Here is a 22,074-nt window from a genome sequence, read left to right on the forward strand (position 1 = left end):
CCGCGAGTGCCAGGACGTGACAGCCGGGGATCGGGACAAGTAAGTGGATTGGGATGCGATCCGCGAGCCGAGCGGGCGCTTCCCGCTATGCGAATCGCATCCCCGTCGGCAGTGTCAGTGACGCGCTCCCGGTCAGCGGGTCTGACCGGGGAGCTGCAGAGAGGGGAACGCCGCGAGCGCTCTGGGGAGGAGCAGGGACCTGGAGTGCTCGGCGTAACAGTACCCCCCCCTTAGGTCTCCCCCTCTTTTTGTCTGCTTGTCGCTTCACATGGGACGAGGCCATTGGGAGCGATTCTTGAGTTTCTTTCTGGAAAACAGAGAAGTCCTGGGTAAATTCATCAATGGCAGGCAGTTCAGAAGAAGTGGGAATGGGGAGGGGGGGCAGAGGGTGAAGCTTGCCACGGGGCAGAGTGTTACCAGGAAGGGGGCTATGAGGAGGCAAAAACTCTGCTTGTTTTTTGCAAAAAACATCGGCATAGTCCTGATAGGCCTTGGGGAGACCTGGTATAGGAGGAGCCACTGAGGTTTGACTGACGGAACTGGGAGCAGATGTGAGGCATTTTTTGTGGCAAGAAGCACCCTAGCTCTTGATCTCCCCGGTGGTCCAGTCAAGGGTAGGAGAATGGCGTTGGAGCCATGGCAGACCGAGGAGGACTTCAGAGGTGCAGTTGGGCAGAACAAAAAATTTAATTTTTTCGTGATGCAGTCCAATGCTCATAAGCAGGGGTTCTGTGCGGTAACGCACAGTGCAGTCCAATTTTACTCCGTTGACCGAGGAAATGTAGTGCGGCTTGACGAGACGGGTCACGGGGATGTTGAACCTATTAACAAAAGAGGCCAAAATAAAACTTTCCGCAGAACCAGAGTCCAAGAAGGCCACAGCTGAGAAGGAGGAGTTGTCAGAAGGAGAAATCCGCACGGGCACAGTGAGACATGGAGAAGCAGACTTCATACCAAGAGACGCCACTCCCACGTGAGCTGGGTGCGTGCGTTTCCCAGACGTGGAGGATGAATAGGGCAATCCACTAGGAAATGTTCGGTACTAGCGCAGTACAGACATTAATTTTTATCTCTGCGGCGAGTCCTCTCTTCATGGGTCAGGAGAGACCGATCCACTTGCATAGCCTCCTCGGCGGGAGGCACAGGGGTAGATTGCAAAGGATGCTGGGAGAGAGGTGCCCAGAGATCAAGGTCCTTTTCCTTGCTGAGCTCCTGGTGTCTTTCAGAAAAACGCATGTCAATGCGGGTGGCCAAATGGATAAGTTCATGCAGGTTGGCAGGAATTTCTCGTGCGGCCAGCACATCTTTGATGTAACTGGATAGGCCTTTTTTAAAGAGGGCCTCGTTGTTCAAAGATAATTCAGAGGCGAGGGTACGAAATTGGATGGCGTATTCGCCTACAGAAGAATTTCCTTGGACCAGGTTCAGCAAGGCTGTTTCGGCAGAAGAGGCTCGGGCTGGTTCCTCGAAGACACTACGAACCTCAGCGAAGAAGGACTGAACAGTGGCAGTGACAGGATCGTTGCGGTCCCAGAGCGGTGTGGCCCATGACAAGGCCTTCCCAGACAGGAGACTAACCACGAAAGCCACCTTAGACCGTTCTGTGGGAAATTGGTCCGACAACATCTCCAAATGTAGGGAACATTGAGACAGGAAACCGCGGCAGAGTTTAGAGTCCCCATCATATTTGTCCGGCAGGGACAAGCGGAGGTTAGCAGTGGCCACTCGCTGCAGAGGATGTGCAGGAGCTGTCGGAGGAGATGGTTGCTGCTGTAGCTGTGGCAGAAGTTGCTGTAGCATGGCTGTCAACTGCAACAGCTGCTGTCCTTGTTGGGCGAACTGTTGCCCTAGTTGCTCTATCTGTTGAGACTGCTGGGCGACCACCGTGGTAAGGTCAGCGACAACTGGCAACGGGACCTCAGTGGGATCCATGGCCGGATCTACTGTTAGGATTCGGCAGGCTGGATGTGGATCCTCTGTGTCAGCGAGGGATTGGCGTGGACCGTACCGGTGGACCGGTTCTAGGTTGCTAGTGGTATTCACCAGAGCCCGTCGCAAAGCGGCGGTAGCAACCAGGTCGCATCCACCGGCAACGGCTCAACCTCACTGACTGCTGAGAAGGCGTGGGACAGAAGGACTAGACAGAGGCGAGGTCAGACGTAGCAGAAGGTCAGGGCAGGCGGCAAGGTTCGTAGTCAATGGTGATAGCAGAAGGTCGGGAAACACTGGTATGGCAAACACTGGAAACGCTTTCTCAAGGCACAAGGGCAACAAGATCCGGCAATGCTGGGAAGGGGAAGTGAGGTTATATGAGCAAGGAGCAGGTGGAAGCTAATTAGACTGATTTGGGCCAGACACCAATCATTGGTGCACTGGCCCTTTAAATCTAAGAGAGCTGGCGCGCGCGCGCCCTAAGGAGCGTAGCCGCGCGCGCCAGGACGTGACAGCAGGGGACCGGGACAAGTAAGTGGATTGGGATGCGATCCGCGAGCGGGCGCGTCCCGCTATGCGAATCGCATCCCCGTCGGCAGTGTCAGTGCAGCGCTCCCGGTCAGCGGGTCTGACCGGGGCGCTGCAGAGAGGGGAACGCCGCGAGCGCTCCGCGGAGGAGCAGGGAACCGGAGCGCTCGGCGTAACAATAGAGACAGAAAGACTCATTGCCTAAGAGAGTAAAACTAACCCCAAAATGTTCTTTAACTATATAAATAGCAAAAAGGATAAAAAAAAAAAGTCTAAGCCCTTTAAAAAATGATAAGGAAGACATTATAAATGGGGATCAGGAAAAAGCAAATATATTAAACAAATTCTTCTCCACTGTATTCACCGAGGAAAATGAAATGCCAGGTGAAATACATCGAGATAAGGTAAACTCCCTAGTACAGGTCACCTGTCTAACCCAGGAAAAAGTACAGTGCCACCTACAAAAAATCTAAATAGACAAATTGCCAGGTCCAGATGGCATTCACCCCCGTGTTCTAAAGGAATTAAGTAATGTAATAGACAGATCCCTATTTTTAATATTCAGGGAATCTATAGTAACAGAGACTGTTCCCCAGGACTGGCGCATGGCAAATGTGGTGACAATATTTAAAAAGGGGTCAAAAGGTGACCCCGAGAATTATATAGGCCTGCTAGAGTAACCTCCGTTGTATGTAAATTGTTTGAGGGTTTTCTAAGATATGCTATTTTGGAGTGTTTTGAAAAAAAATAATGTATGACTCCATATCAGCATGGCTGTTACGCCGAGCGCTCCGGGTCCCCGCTCCTCCCCGGAGCGCTCGCAGCATCCTCGCAATTGCAGCGCCCCGGTCAGACCTGCTGACCGGGTGCGCTGCAATATCTCTCTCAGCCGGGATGCGATTCGCGATGCGGGAGGCGCCCGCTCGCGATGCGCATCCCGGCTCCCGTACCTGACTCGTTCCCCGTCTGTCTTGTCCCGGCGCGCGCGGCCCCGCTCCTTAGGGCGCACGCGCGCCGGGTCTCTGCAATTTAAAGGGCTCGGCGTAACAGTACCCCCCCTTAGGTCTCCCCCTCTTTTTGTCTGCTTGTCGCTTCACATGGGACGAGGCCATTGGGAGCGATTCTTGAGTTTCTTTCTGGAAAACAGAGAAGTCCTGGGTAAATTCATCAATGGCAGGCAGTTCAGAAGAAGTGGGAATGGGGAGGGGGGGCAGAGGGTGAAGCTTGCCACGGGGCAGAGTGTTACCAGGAAGGGGGCTATGAGGAGGCAAAAACTCTGCTTGTTTTTTGCAAAAAACATCGGCATAGTCCTGATAGGCCTTGGGGAGACCTGGTATAGGAGGAGCCACTGAGGTTTGACTGACGGAACTGGGAGCAGATGTGAGGCATTTTTTGTGGCAAGAAGCACCCTAGCTCTTGATCTCCCCGGTGGTCCAGTCAAGGGTAGGAGAATGGCGTTGGAGCCATGGCAGACCGAGGAGGACTTCAGAGGTGCAGTTGGGCAGAACAAAAAATAAAATTTTTTCGTGATGCAGTCCAATGCTCATAAGCAGGGGTTCTGTGCGGTAACGCACAGTGCAGTCCAATTTTACTCCGTTGACCGAGGAAATGTAGTGCGGCTTGACGAGACGGGTCACGGGGATGTTGAACCTATTAACAAAAGAGGCCAAAATAAAATTTTCCGCAGAACCAGAGTCCAAGAAGGCCACAGCTGAGAAGGAGGAGTTGGCAGAAGGAGAAATCCGCACGGGCACAGTGAGACATGGAGAAGCAGACTTCATACCAAGAGACGCCACTCCCACGTGAGCTGGGTGCGTGCGTTTCCCAGACGTGGAGGATGAATAGGGCAATCCACTAGGAAATGTTCGGTACTAGTGCAGTACAGACATAAATTTTTATCTCTGCGGCGAGTCCTCTCTTCATGGGTCAGGAGAGACCGATCCACTTGCATAGCCTCCTCGGCGGGAGGCACAGGGGTAGATTGCAAAGGATGCTGGGAGAGAGGTGCCCAGAGATCAAGGTCCTTTTCCTTGCTGAGCTCCTGGTGTCTTTCAGAAAAACGCATGTCAATGCGGATGGCCAAATGGATAAGTTCATGCAGGTTGGCAGGAATTTCTCGTGCGGCCAGCACATCTTTGATGTAACTGGATAGGCCTTTTTTAAAGGTCGCGCAGAGGGCCTCGTTGTTCAAAGATAATTCAGAGGCGAGGGTACGAAATTGGATGGCGTATTCGCCTACAGAAGAATTTCCTTGGACCAGGTTCAGCAAGGCTGTTTCGGCAGAAGAGGCTCGGGCTGGTTCCTCGAAGACACTACGAACCTCAGCGAAGAAGGACTGAACAGTGGCAGTGACAGGATCGTTGCGGTCCCAGAGCGGTGTGGCCCATGACAAGGCCTTCCCAGACAGGAGACTAACCACGAAAGCCACCTTAGACCGTTCTGTGGGAAATTGGTCCGACAACATCTCCAAATGTAGGGAACATTGAGACAGGAAACCGCGGCAGAGTTTAGAGTCCCCATCATATTTGTCCGGCAGGGACAAGCGGAGGTTAGCAGTGGCCACTCGCTGCAGAGGATGTGCAGGAGCTGTCGGAGGAGATGGTTGCTGCTGTAGCTGTGGCAGAAGTTGCTGTAGCATGGCTGTCAACTGCGACAGCTGCTGTCCTTGTTGGGCGAACTGTTGCCCTAGTTGCTCTATCTGTTGAGACTGCTGGGCGACCACCGTGGTAAGGTCAGCGACAACTGGCAACGGGACCTCAGTGGGATCCATGGCCGGATCTACTGTTAGGATTCGGCAGGCTGGATGTGGATCCTCTGTGTCAGCGAGGGATTGGAGTGGACCGTACCGGTGGACCGGTTCTAGGTTGCTAGTGGTATTCACCAGAGCCCGCCGCAAAGCGGCGGTAGCAACCAGGTCGTATCCACCGGCAACGGCTCAACCTCGCTGACTGCTGAGAAGGCGTGGGACAGAAGGACTAGACAGAGGCGAGGTCAGACGTAGCAGAAGGTCAGGGCAGGCGGCAAGGTTCGTAGTCAATGGTGATAGCAGAAGGTCGGGAAACACTGGTATGGCAAACACTGGAAATGCTTTCTCAAGGCACAAGGGCAACAAGATCCGGCAATGCTGGGAAGGGGAAGTGAGGTTATATGAGCAAGGAGCAGGTGGAAGCTAATTAGACTGATTTGGGCCAGACACCAATCATTGGTGCACTGGCCCTTTAAATCTAAGAGAGCTGGCGCGCGCGCGCCCTAAGGAGCGTAGCCGCGCGCGCCCTAAGGAGCGTAGCCGCGCGCGCCAGGACGTGACAGCAGGGGACCGGGACAAGTAAGTGGATTGGGATGCGATCCGCGAGCGGGCGCGTCCCGCTATGCGAATCACATCCCCGTCGGCAGTGTCAGTGCAGCGCTCCCGGTCAGCGGGTCTGACCGGGGCGCTGCAGAGAGGGGAACGCCGCGAGCGCTCCGCGGAGGAGCAGGGAACCGTAGCGCTCGGCGTAACAATAGAGACAGAAAGACTCATTGCCTAAGAGAGTAAAACTAACCCCAAAATGTTCTTTAACTATATAAATAGCAAAAAGGATAAAAAAAAAAGTCTAAGCCCTTTAAAAAATAATAAGGAAGAAATTATAAATGGGGATCAGGAAAAAGCAAATATATTAAACAAATTCTTCTCCACTGTATTCACCGAGGAAAATGAAATGCCAGGTGAAATACATCGAGATAAGGTAAACTCCCTAGTACAGGTCACCTGTCTAACCCAGGAAGAAGTACAGTGCCACCTACAAAAAATCTAAATAGACAAATTGCCAGGTCCAGATGGCATTCACCCCCGTGTTCTAAAGGAATTAAGTAATGTAATAGACAGATCCCTATTTTTAATATTCAGGGAATCTATAGTAACAGAGACTGTTCCCCAGGACTGGCGCATGGCAAATGTGGTGCCAATATTTAAAAAGGGGTCAAAAGGTGACCCTGGGGATTATATAGGCCTGCTAGAGTAACCTCCGTTGTATGTAAATTGTTTGAGGGTTTTCTAAGATATGCTATTTTGGAGTGTTTTGAAAAAAATTAATGTATGACTCCATATCAGCATGGCTGTTACGCCGAGCGCTCCGGGTCCCCGCTCCTCCCCGGAGCGCTCGCAGCATCCTCGCAATTGCAGCGCCCCGGTCAGACCTGCTGACCGGGTGCGCTGCAATATCTCTCTCAGCCGGGATGCGATTCGCGATGCGGTAGGCGCCCGCTCGCGATGCGCATCCCGGCTCCCGTACCTGACTCGTTCCCCGTCTGTCTTGTCCCGGCGCGCGCGGCCCCGCTCCTTAGGGCGCACGCGCGCCGGGTCTCTGCAATTTAAAGGGCCACTGCGCCACTGATTGGCGCAGCAGGCTTAATCAGTGTGTTCACCTGTGCACTCCCTACTTATACCTCACTTCCCCTGCACTCCCTCGCCGGATCTTGTTGCCATTGTGCCAGTGAAAGCGTTTCCTTGTGTGTTCCTAGCCTGTGTTCCAGACCTCCTGCCGTTGCCCCTGACTATGATCCTTGCTGCCTGCCCTGACCTTCTGCTACGTCCGACCTTGCTCTTGCTCTATCTTCAGCAGTCAGAGAGGTTGAGCCGTTGCTGGTGAATACGACCTGGTTGCTACCGCCGCTGCAAGACCATCCCACTTTGCGGCGGGCTCTGGTGAATACCAGTAGCAACTTAGAACCGGTCCACCAACACGGTCCACGCCAATCCCTCTCTGGCACAGAGGATCCACCTCCAGCCAGCCGAATCGTGACAATGGCTTTATGAGGGATCGGTCCTGTCAAACTAACCTGATCAGCTTTTATGAGGAGGTGAGCTCTAGACTGGACATGGGGCAATCGCTGGATGTCGTATATCTGGATTTTTCCAAAGCATTTGATACGGTGCCACAGAAAAGGTTGGTGCATAAAATGAGAGTGATTGGGCTGGGGGAAAATGTGTGCAAGTGGGTAAGTAACTGGCTCAGTGAAAGGAAACAGAGGGTGGTTATTAATGGTACTTATTCGTATTGGGTTACTGTTACTAGTGGGGTACCACAGGGGTCAGTCTTGGGTCCTGTTCTATTTAATATATTCATTAATGACCTTGTAGAGGGGTTGAATAGTAAAGTAGCAATCTTTGCAGATGATACTAAACTCTGTAAAGCGGTAAACACTATAGAGGATCGTGCAATATTACAAATGGACCTCTATAGGTTAAGGGTTTGGGCAGAGAAGTGGCAGATGAGGTTCAACACTGATAAATGTAAGGTAGTGCACATGGGGAAGATTAATCCGGGCTGGGATTATGTAATAAATGGGGGCACACTTGGGACGATTGACGGGGAAAAGGACTTGGGAGTCTTAGTTAATAGTAAATTTAGCTGTAGTGACCAGTGACAGGCAGCTGCCGCCAAGGCAAATAAAATCATGGGGTGCATCAATAGGGGTATAGATGCCCACGACAAGGAAATAATTCTAATTCACTAGTCAAACCACACATGGAATACTGTGTACAGTACTGGGCACCAGTGTACAAGAAATATATAGTGGAGCTGGAGAGGGTTCAAAGACGGGCAACCAGAGAAATATAGGAAATGGGATGACTACAGTACCCAGAAAGATTATTAGAATTAGGATTATTTAGTTTAGAAAAAAGAAGGCTTAGGGTCGACCTAATACCTATGTATAAATATTATCAGGGGACCGTACAGAGATCTCTCCCATGATCTATTTATACCCAGGACTGCATCTATAACAAGGGGGCATCCTCTACGTTTAGAGGAAAGAAGGTTTCTACAGCAGCACAGACAGGGTTCTTTACTGTAAGAGCAGTGAGAATATGGAGCTCTTTGCCTGAGGAGGTGGTCATGGTTAACTCGGTAAAAGAATTTAAAAGGGGTCTGGATGCATTTTTGGAGAATAATTACATTACAGGTTATGGATTCTAGATCTATAAGGACAGAACGTTGATCCAGAGATTTATTCTGACTGCCATATTTGGAGTCGGGAAGGAATTTTTACCGTGAGTATGAGGCTTTTTTTTTGCCTTCCTCTGGATCAACTCATTAGGGACTCATTAGGGTTATACGTTGAACTCCATGGACTCTGGTCTTTTTTCAACCTTATGAACTATGTTACTCAATTGAGTTAAATAAAAGTTATTATTTAGTTAAAATATTTATCATCTTGGTATCAATATAAGTGAGGACATGTCTGCTGCAGTTTTACTGTACCCATAGACTGGAAGGTCATTGCCCAAACTGGACAAAATCATCTGGATGGGATGGCAATTGTCTAATGAATGTGATTGTAATATGCAAATGTCTCCTTAGTGACAATGCAGCACAGGAAATTCTATGATTATTACATCTATGCTGCAGTTATCTTTCTGTTACACTGCTGCCATTTGTCCATTTATACTCACAAAGGCAATAACATTTGAACATTAAATATGTAATCATGAAAGACGAAGATTAAACAGTGACTTTCAGTTAAGCAATAACATTTATTAAATATATGGTAAAAAAGCCTAATAATAATAAAACAGTATTTTATTCTTTTTTTAAAGAATGTCCTTTTACTACTACACAATAAATAAAGTACAATGAGTATATAGAAGAGCTAGATACATAAAATTGCTTACTAAAGTTCTTAAGATTCGATGTGGAAAGGTGAAATAAGTACAAAGTCACTGTGTAATTGAGTTCCTTAGGAAGGTCACTGCTTTTAACTGAATTTAACTCTTTTATCCCAGCTTAAAATAAGCACACATTTTTTGTGCTTTCTATGTTTTATAACATCACAGTATGCCTTATGTGTCACACATTTCATTGTACAAGTGCTTATTAATTGCATATTTTACATTTGGTTCCACAATACTTTTTAATATTGGTACATTTGTTAGAACTATTTCTCCATCATGGACCTGTACAATCTTCTAAGCTACCATATCTAATGTGAAGCAGAAGATAAGTTTCCAAAAATTCGGTTTGGTGGGTTCAAAGAATTCACCCAATAGCCCAAGAAGTGTGTATCACAATGTCTATAACACTTTTAGGTCACCTAGGAGAGTACCTGAGTACTTCTAAGCTATTTTTAAGGCAATGTTAATTTCAAAGTTATGGTAACATGTATGGCTATGAGTAAACAAAGGGAATCCGGTGGTAACAGATATTTTTGCACTTGAAAAAATGTTGGCGACAGATGTCTTCCAATGTTTATATGCACACAGAGGTATCAGAAGAAACAATGTATTCTTCTAAGTGGTCCAAAAATTAAACCTTTTTGGGAGAAGCAACAGATTTTCTGCCTGGAAAATAAAGGAGTGGCTTTTAACACTTTTAACACACAAAAATTATCCAATTTGGGAAGTAGCAACAGGACTGGAATCCTGGAAAGTGCACAAAAGTGGCACAAATCTCTCTATGCACAGCTTTTTCACAATAAATGTACAACTAAAAAAAACTGTCACTTTACTTGCAATTGAAACAAATATTGCACTGACAGAACAGATTTATAATGCTCTCTGCTGTGTCACTACAATTATTTTATATGTGTGCTCCTACTCCTATCTGGGTTGTTCACTGCTTAGTGTCCCTCACAGAGATCTTCACCTATCAGCTGCTATCTCTAAAATGGTTGCTAAAACTATGTGTTATAGGCTTTTATAATGGCTCTGACATCACCCCCACCTCTCCTAATCAGCTGTGAGAGCTGTTTGCAAGACATTATTGGCTACCTTAACGTCTCCTTTTCTATAGCAATGTTCTGACCTCACCTGAGTTTTATGGATTTTGTTCCCTTACCTATATTTATGATATTTTAAAACAATTATTTTACATAAAAGCCTGTTGAAATGCTTAGACAACAAATTGTGAAAGCTTCTATTCAAACAGAGGGATTGTCAGCTTTTTACTATTTTGACTTTGTATACACATGTGTCCATTCTTAAATTTTTTTTTTTTAGTTAAATGAGCACTCCGATGGATAGGGAATAAGATGTCTGATCAGATAAGATGTTTGATTGCGGTGGTCCCTCCGTAGAATGTGCTCGTATGTCTTTTTTGTACATGAAACAAATGTTTTAAAAAAAAAAGCACAATAAAATGATCTAAAAAAAGGGCTTTATTTACAGAACAAATGTTGGGTATATACACTTAGACAAATAAATCAGATTAATCTAAGTGTGTCCTCAGAGTGGAAACCTGGTAACCTCACACTGTACATTTCAGGATATGTTGAGTTCAGCATTGTGTGTATATAGCCAAGAGCAAACAGAATTATGCTAATGCGCAGTCTACACTCTCTGTTCTTGAGCATATGTGGATATCTACTTTGGATAACAAATAAATAACTAATAAAGCTCTAGAGAAAATAATCAGTGCAGATCCCTAACACTATGGAAGAATTTTATAATTTGGGATCTTTCCCCTCACTTTTCAAACTGGTCCTTTCCCTATTAGTTCCATATTATTATAATTTTTTTTTATAGAGAAGATACGAAAAACATTTGTAACTTTAAAAAAAAAGTTGCATACAATAATGTGAGTAAAAAACTATAACACTTTAATTAGGAAAACAAAAAGAAAAAATGATGTCCATGACAAAAAGAAAAATGGTACAAATGCTTAAGCTAAATAAGTGTAAAAATGTCATAGCCATAAATATAGTGTAGTTGTGCTAAAACCTGGAGCCGACATTTTAGTTAATTCTCCCCCTGTATTCATTACCAATTTTAGTAATTTATATAGGTAAGATGTAGCTGTTCTCAATGCTGGTAACTTAGGTCTCCACCAGCTCATAATAGTCCCAGCATTATTTACTTCTTTGCATGATGGCATTGCCAGGGGCAGACATTAGGGTACAATAGGTAACAAAGCCCTACTGGCCAGTAATACAACTAAAAACAAACACTACTATTCAGTGATTGTTACATATCTCTTAACCTTCTTTCACTAGAAAAAAAAACTGTATAGTTATATTTCCTAGATTTTTTATTTTTTATTTTTTTTTGCTGTAATGCCCCATTTAAGTATTGCAACCATTACCAGCATACTTCCCTGTACTGGTTAAAAAAAAAAAAAAAATAGTCTACAGCTATGATTCTTGTGGTTTGATGCCTAATACACTTCTAAGCCCTTAGGTATTTTTGAGGTTGTATACTAGAATCAGCATTAAATATTAACTACACAGAAATGGACTTGTACATGACTAGAAATGTTATTATACATGTTGCCTCTCATTACTGAACTGCAAATTGTTCTTATCATTTGTTTGCATAGTATTACATATTTATAGACAGTCACAGTTCATTCCTTTTTACAAATGCACAGACCAGGAAATAAAATTATCTTGCCATCTCAAGACTGCTAAATATGATCTTATATGCAAATGGACTGAAATAAAAAGCACCTAGAACAAGCAGATATCAAGGGTGTATAAGACAAAGATACTTTTCTGGTTTTCATTTCTGTGAAATAATAACGTACAGTGACCCCCGACCTACGATGGCCCCAACATACGCTCATTTCAACATACGATGGCCTCTCAGAGGCATCGCATGTTGAAGTAGGCATCAACATCCGATGTTTCTGTATGTCGGGGGCATCGCATAAACGGCTATCCGGCAGCGCAGACTGCTTCAGCTGCCACCGGATAGCCGTTTACGGTGCCCCGTGTGCTCCGCTGACGATCACTTACCTGTCCTTGGGGCTCCGGCGCGTCCTCTTCGGGATCCCCTGCATCTTCGGCGCTCTCCATCGTCGTCATCACGTCGCTGCGCTCGCCGTCCTGTCATCCAATAGGAGCGGCGCCTGTAGCGACGTGATGACAGCGACGGAGAGCTAGGCTGCCGGGGAAGCAGAGGCCTTGCCGGAGTGTCGGGGACACTCAAGGACGCGGCGACAGCGATGGAAGGCGACATTCAGGGCAGCGGTGACGATCCAGAGCGGCGGGGACAGGTGAGTACAACTTCCTATACCAGTGGTCTTCAACCTGTGGACCTCCAGATGTTGCAAAACTACAACTCCCAGCATGCCCGGACAGCCGTTGGCTGTCCGGGCATGCTGGGTGTTGTAGTTTTGCAACATCTGGAGGTCCACAGGTTGTAGACCACTGTCCTATACTTTACATTGCACGGATCCCTAAACATACGATGGTTTCAACAAACGATGGTCCATTTGGAACGGATAACCATAGTATGTTGAGGGACCACTGTACTTCAATAGTTGTATTACAGCTAACATATTTTCAGTGTTTTTTTCCCCTTTTTTGTGATATATAACCAAGGTAACATGCCCATTCCACAAACTAATGCTTCAAAATATACGTAACACTGGAATTCTTCCATGAAGGAAATAGTGCTGGAACTCTATTACAGCCTGAATTGTGCGTACTATGCTATGATTGATTTATTGAGATGTAGTTCATGAGGTGGATTATAATTCTTCAGATCAAGAGAGGTGGATTTGAAATATTCTCCAGTTTGTGAGTCTCTTTCACCCAGAAACTGTGATTTTTAATGCAATTTTTTCAAACTGTGTGTCTATGGGAGAAAAACACCGAAAAATGTAAAAAGCAAAAATGCGTTGTATAACTAGGAATTGCAGTATCGGTATTTCCTATTTTTAACAGCAGTCATTGAGTTTTTCCCCTAAAGCCATTACATGAGCACAGTCATGAACATTTAGGAGATGGGTAGGCAAATGTGACAAAAGGCTCATGTGATATCTTGTCACTGTGACCGGCAGCCTACAGAGAAAGTTTTTGTTATAATACATATACTGTAGCAGACTCTTGATCACTTTGTATATCTAAAATATAGTGATATTTTTGTTTTAAAGGAACAACATCTCAAATGAAGCATTTCATTTTTCGGGGGGCAATATAGAATAGTTAAGAAAAGGATGGCAGAGCTTGTGATAAGCAGGGCAGACAGATTTACCTCTTGGATGATAGCATAGTAAAGCATTGAGTGGTACATAAATCTAGCTTTTAGCCCCTTAACGACGCAGGACGTAAATGTATGTCCTGGTGAGCTGGTACTTATTTACTGGTATACTTATGTCCTATGCATTACCGCGAGCATCGGAGTGATGTTCGTGTCATGCGCGGCAGGTCCCGGCTGCTGATAGAAGCCAGGGACCCGCCCATAATGGCGGACATGCGCGATCGTGCCGATGTCCACCATTAACCCCTCAGATGCAGTGATCAATACAGATCACGGCATCTGCAGCATCTGGGTACTTTGAATCGATGATCGGATCGTCCCATTTTCGCTATTTCACCCCCAAAAAGTGTAAGAAAAATATTTTATATATATATTTGGTATAGCCGCGTGCATAAATATCCCAACTATTAAAATAAAAGGTTAATGATACCGTACGGTGAACGGCGTGAACGTAACAAAAAATCCAAAATGGCTGCTTTTTTATAACATTTTATTCCCCAACAAATTAATAAAAAAAGCATTAAAAGATTTATATAAGCTAATATGGTATAAAAAAAATTGACAGATTGTGGCGCAAAAAAGTTAGCCCTCATACCGCCACTTATACGGAAAAATGAAAAAGTTATAGGTCTTCAAAATAGGGGTTTTTTAAACGTTCTAATTTGGTTAAACAGTTTGCGATTTTCTTTAAGTGCAACAGTAATAGAAAAATATATTATTATGGGTATCATCTTAATCGTATTGACCCAAAGAATAAAGAACACATGTCATTTTTACCGTAAATTGTACGGCGTGAAAACAAAACCATCCAAAATTAGCAAAATTGCGGTTTTCTTTTTAATTTCCCCACACAAATAGTATTTTCTTGGTTGAGCCATCCATTTTATAGTAAAGTGAGTGATGGCATTACAACGGACAACTGGTCGCACAAAAAAAAAGCCCTGATACTAGCCTGTGCATGGAAATATAAAAGAGTTATGATTTTTTGAAGGCGAGGAGGAAAAAAACGAATACGGAAAAATAAAATTGTCCTTAAGGCCTAAATGGGCTGAGTCCTTAAGGGATTAGGGACTTATCTGCTTGTTATCCCAAAGTGTCTTCCATCTGATTTGGCCCCTACCCTGTAGTGGCACTGGGAGTGAGAATTGTCCGGTCAACCACTTGGTTTTCTGTGAGGCCATTCACCTTATTACCACTCTGGGGTGCTGAGCCAATCAGGTCCCTGGTTTAGTGTCCAAATCTATGCTGAGGTAGCTGGAATAAGGGCCTGTGGTTCTGGTGTTCTGAGAACTTCTACTTAGCACTTTTTGGATTACCCTCGTTTACTGACTCTATTTTTTTTTAACCCCATGCATGCTGATTTTATTTATTTTTATGCCCTTTTGGTTTTCACCTTGGATAGGTAACGCTTGCTGCCTGTCGCCTGGCCTTTCAGAGACCAATATCTAACATTTAATGTCTAGCAAATTTTATTTGCGAATTCGCAAATATTCGCGAATATAGCACTATATATTCGCAATTACGAATATTCGTATTTTTTTTATTTATTCTTTTCACAGTACACATCACAGTGATCATCCCTCCCTGCTTCCAGCTTGTGAGGTGTAAAGAAGGCTCTAATACTACTGTGTGAGACTGGCGTTCGCATATGCGAATTTTCGTTTATGCTAATTTTCGCATATGCAAATTTTCACATGTGCGAATTTTCACTTATGCTAATTTTTGCATATGCTACATGCGAAAATAAAACGTGAATATTACGAATATGCGAATTTAGCGAATATATGATGAATATTCATCCATATATTTGTGAAATATCGCAAATTCGAATATGGCCTATGCCGCTCAACACTATTGGGGACCATGGTTGTATGGATATGCTCTTGTGTCCTGGTACTTAAGGACCAAGGGTGTACCGGTACGCCCGTGGGAATTTCGATCCCCGCTGCTGGCCGGACGGGGATCTGAACGGGATGCCTGCTGAAATCATTCAGCAGGCATCCTGTGCAAATGCCCCCCCCCCCCCCCAATGTCGGTGTTTCCAAAATGGAGCCTCCAGCTGTTGCAAAATAACAACTCCCGGTCTTGCCGGACAGCCATTGACTGTCCAGGCATGTTGGGAGTTTTGCAACAGCATGAGGCACCCTGTTTGGGGAAAACTGACGTACAGTATTTTTGGTGGAGGAGCCAAGTGTAACGCTTGCATCCGGGTACATCCCTATAAAAATCCCGAATTTAGGCCTCAAATGCGCATGGCGCTCTCTCACTTCTGAGCCCTGTCGTATTTCAAGGCAATAGTTTAGGGCCACACATGAGGTATCTCCGTACTCGGGAGAAATTGCACTACAAATTTTGGGGGGCTTTTTCGCCTTTTACCCCTTATGAAAGGGTAAAGTTGGGGTCTTTTTTTACTCTAACATGCTGGTGTTGTGCCATACTTTTCATTTTCATAAAAGGTAAAAGGAAATAAAGACCCTTAAAATTTGTAACGCAATTTCTTCCACGTCCGGAAATACCCCATATGTGGAAGTAAAATGCTCTGTGAGAAATGAAAGGTCGTCCAGCTCACCACCGCCGCCTCAGTGCACGGACTCGTGCGGACACCACGAGGACGGATAAATGAAAGATAGAGAAATGTCCAGCACAAAAGCACGATGCAAGATGATATTTATTGTAGATTCACACAGCAAACAGCAACACGGATCATGGAGTAGAGTGACGCGTTTCAGCAACCTTAGTCATACCAAGGTGTACTCGGATCCATCTGGCCCTTATAATGGGCAGCACCGCCCTCCCCCACCAGGTGAAAACACCTGAGTGGGCCGGGGCGGCGCATATCCATATACAAGGGCCAGACTGACGCCTGTGTTCACACTAGACAAAGAAGAACACAATAAAAAATGTAGATCACAAGTAAAAACTAACTGTGAAATATCACAGACAGATCAAAATACAATCAAAATTCTTAGGGATAAAGAATGACAAACTTGTGTAAAAAACATAATAATAAATCAATAACTTAAAATTACACAGTAATACTAACACAGCAACTAATAGGACGAGAGGACTATAAACTATAGAGAATTCAGTTCTCTATAGTTTATAGTCCTCTCGTCCTATTAGTTGGTATCTTCCTCAGTTCTATATCTACCACAACATATGTTCTCTAATTCAATACTATAAATGTATCATATCCAATAATATGTGGTTTTGTGACATATAGACTTTGGATTAGTGGCCCTCACTTTTTCCTCCATCATGTTTTTCTATAGAACCTAAACACCTTTTCATGGATTGTCCCACACCCGTTTATACCGATTGTTAGCATCTATATTTAAATTAATATCAGTTTATAAATTTTTCTGTATTTACCTTTTTTGGATGTGGGCCAAATCCATGGGATTAGCTTTTAATTAATTCATACATTTTTAAGTATTCTTACCAGCCTATTTGTGTCAAATCCCTCCTTTTTTCTAATACACTAAAATTACTTATAAGTATTTGGTGACTTGGCTTAATGTTTCAGTAATGCTGGTATTGGTTCTAGACTGTGTCCAGCATTGATAAACTTGAGCACATAAAGGGTGTGACTGACAATGCATATTACTGTGTAATTTTAAGTTATTGATTTATTATTATGTTTTTTACACAAGTTTGTCATTCTTTATCCCTAGGAATTTTGATTGTATTTTGGTCTGTCTGTGATATTTCACAGTTAGTTTTTACTTGTGATCTACATTTTTTATTGTGTTCTTCTTTGTCTAGTGTGAACACAGGCGTCAGTCTGGCCCTTGTATATGGATTTGCGCCGCCCCGGCCCACTCAGGTGTTTTCACCTGGTGGGGGAGGGCGGTGCTGCCCATTATAAGGGCCAGATGGATCCGAGTACACCTTGGTATGACTAAGGCGACTAAGGTTGCTGAAACGCGTCACTCTACTCCATGATCTGTGTTGCTGTTTGCTGTGTGAATCTACAATAAATATCATTTTGCATCGTGCTTTTGTGCTGGACATTTCTCTATCTTTCATTTAAAATGCTCTGTGGGTACACAACAAGGCTCAGGAGTGAGAGAGCACCATGTACATTTGAGGCCTAAACTGGTGATTTGCACAAGGATGGCTGCTGATTACAGAGGTTCTGACATAAATGCAAAATAAATAAGTACCCACATGTGACCCCATTGTGGAAACTACACCCCTCACGGAACGTAACAAGGGGTATAGTGAGCTTTAATACCCCACAGGTGACTGACAGATGTTTGAAACAGTGGTCCGTGAAAATTATGAATGCAATTTTTCATTTGCACAGCCCACTGTTACAAAGATCTGTCAAATGCCAGTGGGGTGTAAATGCTCACTGCACCCCTTGTTGCATTCCTTGAGGGTTATAGTTCCCCAAATAGTGTGCCATGTGGGGTGTTTTTTGCTGTTCTGGCACAATGGGGCTTCCTAAATGTGACATGCCCCCCAAAAACCATTTCACCAAAATTCGCTTTCCAAAAGCCCAATGTCGCTCATTCCCTTTTGAGCCCTCTAGTGCACCCACAGAGTACTTTACGTTCACATATGAGGTATTTCCTTACTCGAGAGAAATGGAGTTTCAAATTTTGTGGGACATTGTCACCTATTACTCCTTGTGAAAATAAAAAAATTGGGGTAACATCAGCATTTTAGTAAAAAAAAAAAAGAAATGTTTCTTTTTCACGTCCAACTTCAATGCAAAGTCGTCAAACTTTGGGGTGTTAAGGCTCACTGTACCATTTGTTATGTTCCTTGAAGGGTGTAGTTTCCCAAATAGTATACCATTAGGGGTGTTTTTTGCTGTTCTGGCACCATAGAAGCTTCCTAAATGCGACATGCCCCCCAAAAACCATTTCAGCAAAATTTGCTCTCCAAAATCCAATTGTCACTCCTTCTCTTCTGAGCCCTCTAGTGCACCCACAGAGCACTTATGAGGTATTTCCTTACTCGACAGAAATTGGGTTACATATTTTGGGGGGCTTTTTATCCTTTGACCCCTTGTAAAAATAAAAAATATGGGTGTACAAGTATATGTTAGTGTAAAAAATGAAGATTTTGAATTTTCGCCTCCACTTTGCTGCAACTTTCTGAATGTCATTTTGAATATGTTGAGGTATTTATAACACAAAGACCCTCAATTTCACTTCAAAACTGAACTGGTCCCTGAAAATTTCAGATTTTGAAATTTACTTTAAAAATTCGAAAATTGCTGCTGAGCTTTGAAGCCCTCCGATGTCTTCAAAAAGTAAAAACATGTCAACTTTATGATTCAATCATTAAGTAGACATAATTTATATGTGAATTAATATATCATTTATTTGGTATGTCTATTTTCCTTACAAGCAGAGTGCTTCAAAATTATAAAAATGCTAAATTTTCAAATTGTTCCTGACATTTTGGAATTTTCAACCAAGAAATGATGCAAGTATCGACTAAAATTTACCACTTAAATAAAGTAGAATATGTCATGAAAAAACAATCTCTGAATCAAATTCATAAGTGCAAGCATCCCCGAGTTATTAATGCTTAAAGTGACAGTGGTCAGAATTGCAAAACATGCTCTGGTCCTTAGGGTCAAAATGGGCTTGATCCCCAAGGGGTTAAGTATGGCTTATAACCTTTTTATAATATTTATTTTTAGTTAGCCATCTAAACTGATTGAGTAAATAAGATTTAAAGAGAAAGAAGGTGGAAAACTTTATATTAAACTCTGAATATTATGTCTGAGCCTTACAATTATTTACTTGTTGAAAAAATTTGCCATCCATTAAAATCTTTTCATGTCAGAAACCATCCAGAACAGTAGCAAATTCCCATAGCAAACCTTTTCTGCTCTGCACCATATCTGACTGGAAAGGCTACACAACTTCCACCAGGATATGCAGCAACTGATAAAGACTTGAGATTTTTAAATAGAAGTAATTTAAAATCTGTACTTCTGCCTAGCACTAGATGCAAGGCAGAAGGTCAGGCTTAAGGGGAACTCTGGGATACTTTTTCTAGCATACTGCCCAGAATACCGGCATGTAAGGAAAAAAAAAAAAAGCTTACCTCTCCTTATTCCTCCAGTGCCTCCAGTATTTTGCTCCTGTCCTCTGCTGCAGTCTTCCTTCTGGTTCTCCTGGTCAACTTGTTATACTGCGGCTCACCTTTTCACCAGCTCTAGCAATGTTCTGCTTTGGCCAGTGATAGGCTCAAGATTAAGATCCAAAAGTCTTTAAACACGTCAGCGTTTCTCTTTGTCTTTTTCTTTTTTCCCTCAATTTTAGATGAGTAAATAAAATGTTATATTTTAATAGTTTTGGATGACTTCTCTACAATATTCTTAGTAGCAGTGGGATGTTATGTGTCCTGGCACCATCAAGAAGATTTTCCGAGACTCAGTACATCACACTGCTGCTCAGTCAACATCAGCTGAGGTGGGACATCGCAGAAGATGGAGATTAGCTGAGCCGCAGTGTGACGACCACAAGAAGTAAAAAAGGATCAGTAAGGTGACAAGGAGCAGGATATCAGGGGCACTGGAGGAGTGGGGTGGGAGGTAAGTACATTTATTTATTTATTTATTTTCAAAATTAGCACACACATGACTATTTTGACCGGACCCATTCAAGAACTGTACCAGATGGACAAAACCTATTTAAGTTATCCATAGAAAGGGTACCTTATGGAGAACCCAAATATAAAAATGATATGGGTACCTGATTCACAGTGGAGGATAAAGACATTTTCCTATTTCCAAAGCCTAAATATGTAAAAAGGAGGTGTATTCCATTTGAGGGTTTATCCCAGAGGCTTGCATAAAAATCTGACCTGCAGCCAGCAAGGATAAGATATGCTGGCCTGTAAAGTGGGGTTGTGCTTATCTAAGTTTGTTTTAAAGGGGTACTCTGGTGCTAAGACATCTTATCCACTATCCAAAGGATAGGGGATAAGATGCCTGATCGCGGGGGTCCCGCCACTGGGGATCCCCCTGATCTTCCACGCCGCACCCCATTAGAATCAGCCCCTGGAGCGTGCTCGCACCAGGTCTGATTACTAGCGATCACGGGGACGGAGCATAGTGACATCACGGCTCCGCCCCCGTGTGATGTCACGCTCAGCCCCCTCAATGCAAGCCTATGGAGGGGGCGTGGCAGCTTTAAATCACATAAACAGGGTTAAATCACATAAACAGGGTGGCAATTCCATAGGGGAAGCCATGCTGGGATCTGGAATTAGAGAAGAATTAATGCTATGGGCCAGGAAATAGATAATAAGCCATTCGTTGAGCAAGGAATGGGATGGGGAGCAATGCTGTGTATCAGAAATGAAAAGGAGAGCCATACTAAGGACCAGGACTGAGATGGGGAGTACTGGGGGGGATTTAAAATAAAATGGGGAACCATGCTGTGGTCAAGGAATGAAATGAGAATGAAGCTGAGGTACAGTTATGAGATGAAGTTCTATGCTTAGAATTACATAAGATGATAAGCCCTGCTGTGAGATAGGAATGAGAAAGAGGATCATCCTGGGGACCAATAATGATATGGGGAGTCATGTTGAGTACCAAACTTAGAGGGGAAGCCAAGCTGAGGACAAGGCTGAGATGGGGAGCTATTCTAGGGACCAGAAAAGAGATTGGAAGCCATGATGGGGACACTGAATGATACAGAAAGCCAAGCTGGGGCCAGGAATGAGATCAAGAGCCATGCAAGAGACTAGGAATAAGATGGGGAGTCCTACAAGGAACCAGCCATGAGATAATAAGTCAGGCTTGGTGCTTGGAATGAGACTGTTATACTTGCTGGGAACTATGAATCAAATGGTGAGTGATTCAAAGTACAAGGAATGAAAAAACACATCCTTCTTTTTTATCTAAGACAGGAACCCAAAAAAATTGCACAAATTTGGGTGGTTGGCTTATAGTGGTTTCACTCTTCAATAAAAGTAACATGTTATGAACAATGACTTTCAGTGAAAGGGTTTGCTTATATAGAGAGATGAACGAATCAAAGCTGATGAACCAGAATTCCTTACGAATTTCAGGAAATATTCGATTCGCAAACTCCACTTACTGCGGTCCAGGCACCAGGGCATCTAAATCCACATGTCAGTACATCGGGCAAGGAACGCTGGGAAGGCAGGAAGGCAAGGTGGAAAGGGAAGTAGGCAGGATGACCCTGCATCACATGCAGGATGTAGCCTATCAGCAGCCAGTCACCCCTGTGATGTCACAGCCCTATTTATTCGGAAGCCATTTTGGGGCTCTTCATTTCATTTATTACACTGCAGAGAGATAGGACGGATATTGCTGTTTATGTGTTAAACAAAAAAGCTTGTTGCAGCAGCGTTTCACTTTTTAGTCACCTCAGCCTTCTGTAGGCCACAGAGCAGAGCGTTTTTGCACAGAAATTAATTGTTACTGCAGCGATTAACTAACCCCTCAGCCGTTGTGAACAGCACTGTATTACAGAGAGGGGCAGAGAGCTGTGTGTTGCCTCAGCTGCAGAAACGTTTTCACAGGAGGGAGGAATAATTTTTTAGGGCAAATCTGTGTCTTTGTTCCACAACAACAGGTCTGCTGGTTATACTAGTCTGTAGATTGCATAATTGATTCCCAGCAGCCAATTCCTAATAGTATTTGAGAGAGAGTC

Source organism: Hyla sarda, chromosome 3 (genome assembly GCF_029499605.1).
Source record: "Hyla sarda isolate aHylSar1 chromosome 3, aHylSar1.hap1, whole genome shotgun sequence".
NCBI lineage: Eukaryota > Metazoa > Chordata > Amphibia > Anura > Hylidae > Hyla > Hyla sarda.